Source organism: Galeopterus variegatus, unplaced genomic scaffold (genome assembly GCF_000696425.1).
Source record: "Galeopterus variegatus unplaced genomic scaffold, G_variegatus-3.0.2 Scaffold4872, whole genome shotgun sequence".
NCBI classification, from domain to species: domain Eukaryota; kingdom Metazoa; phylum Chordata; class Mammalia; order Dermoptera; family Cynocephalidae; genus Galeopterus; species Galeopterus variegatus.
In genome coordinates, this window is record NW_007730983.1 from 74479 (window position 1) to 76814 (window position 2336).

Here is a 2336-nt window from a genome sequence, read left to right on the forward strand (position 1 = left end):
GTCTTCATTTTTTCTATAATATTTTTAATTTTCAAGAGTTCTTTATAACAAGGTCCCTGTTGAGAAATGAGTTTTTAAGAATCTACAACTATTTATGGAGAACAAGCAGCCTGAGGATATATTTTTGATAGACTCAATACTGGTTTTCTAAATAAGCATCTTCAGGATCTCAGGGAGGGCTTGACAGCCAAGGTATTCCGTACATGCGATGCCTCCACCATGCTACATCAGCGGCTAAAAGAACTCACAGCCCCAGATGAGAACATGCCAGCGAAGATTCTTTCTTATGACTGTGCCAGTCAAACTGTTGCAGTTCTTTGTAACCTTCAGAGGGCACCACCAAAATCTTTTGAGAAAACTATGATGAACTTGCAATCTAAGATTGACACCAAGAAGGAACAGCTAGCAGATGCACAGAGAGACCTGAAAAATGCTAAGGCTGATGCGAAGGTCATGAAGGATGCAAAGACCAGTAAGGGTAGTAGAGTCAAAGAAAAAGGCTGTGCAGTGACTGAGGAGTAGTTGATGAAGCTGGAAGTTAAGGTCACAGACCAAATAAACAAATTGCTTTGGGAAACCTCCAAACTCAGTTATCTGGACTCAAGGATCACAGTGGCTTGGTGCAAGAAGTGGGGGGATCTCGACTGAGAAAATTTTCNCCCTCGGCGGGAGCGCCGCCGCGCTCCCAAGTGGCGCATTGTAGCAGTGCGCCACCGGGCCAGCCTGACAGAGAAAATTTTCAACAAAACCCAGAGGGAGAAATTTGTCTGGGCCATTGACGTGGCCATCGAGTACTACGAGTTTTAGCCAGTCTCAAGGGGCAGGGTTCTATGAATAGGAACAGTGTGGTTTGGACAGGATAGATAAACTGAGCCTCGCTTGCCCTGACGTTTGAGGGAGAGAAGCAGCCAAGTCTTAACAAACTAACATCTTTGTGAAAAGATAAACCTGGAATTATAAGGCAGCTTATTTAAAAATATTTCAGATAACAAAATTCTAGCTGTATGGTTTGTTTTGAACTTTTTTATTTTCAGGAGGGCAACTGGATGGGAATTTGTCAGCATTCTGCCAGGCAAATTCACTGTTTCACTGAAGCGTTTGGATTCTCTTAGCTACTGTATGCAAAGTCTGATTACAATGGTGTGTTTTAACAGTTAGGGTTTTGCAATAACTTCTATATTTTAATAGAAACGAATTCCTAAACTCCCTCCCCTCTCCTCCATTTCAGGAATTAAAAATTAAGTAGAACAAAAACCTGGCGTATCTGTTAGAGTTGTCACTGTCTATTGTCATGGGAATCAGTTTTCATTAAGCTTGAAGCAGTTGTGACATCGGCAGAGTTTTGGTTCAGACACCTGTTCACAGAAAAGCATGATGGTTAACTATTTTCTGACTTGAGTGTTCTTTTTTAAATGTGAATTTTTATTTCTTTTTAATTATTTAAAAATATTTAAATTTTTTTCTTGATCTTAAAGATTGTGTAGATTGGGGTTGGGGAGGGATGAAGGGCAAGTGAGTCTAAGGATAATGAAATAACCAGTGACTAAAACTATTTTCCTATCATCCTTTGTTCTGAGCATTCTCTTTACCCTTTAAGATATGTGTATTTTTCTTTTTGAACTCCAGTCTTTCATGCAAAAGATTTTATTCTATAAAAAGTTCCACAGGTCAAAAAATTTAGAGGAAATTGAACATTTGGTCCAAAAAAATGAAAAATAATCCAGATGTTAAGGCTCTTATTTTTTCTTTTGTAATTGTGTGAAAAATGGGGGAAAAACACATAAAAAGCAGAATTTTAATGTGAAGACATTTTTTTTTTTTTGTCTTTTTTCGTGACCGGTAATGGGATTGCCACCCTCGGTGTCGCGCCCGTACCGCGACCTGCAACGGGATCGCAACCCTCGGTGTCGCCCCCGCACTGCGCTCAGCCAGTGAGTGGACTGGTCTCTATATGGGATCCAAACCCTCGGCGGGAGTGCCACTGCACTCCCAAGTGCCGCACTCTACCGAGTGCGCCACCGGGCCGGCCCAATGTGAAGACATTTTTTGCTGTAGTCATTAGTTTTAGAGACATTGTTAGTTTAGCGTGTGTGCAGAGTCCATTTCCCACATCTTTCCTCAAGTGTCTTCTATTTTTATCATGAATTCCTTTTTAATCAACTATAGATTATTTAAAAGAAATTCCTACAACTTAATGGAAAACAAAACCAAACCATCTTTTTTAAAAAAAAATTATTTTACTTTATTTATTGAATGAAAATTGATTATACATATTTTTGGGGTTGAACATTGACATATGTTGATTAAATCAATATTACTAGCATATATATTGTTAC

The 2336-nt window shown here is 39.2% G+C and overlaps 1 pseudogene; it reads left to right on the top strand.

Annotated features, from left to right (window-relative positions):
* LOC103603932 overlaps nucleotides 1–807 on the top strand; it is a 6481-nt pseudogene extending 5674 nt beyond the window's left edge.
* The last annotated feature ends 1529 nt before the right edge of the window (nucleotides 808–2336 follow it).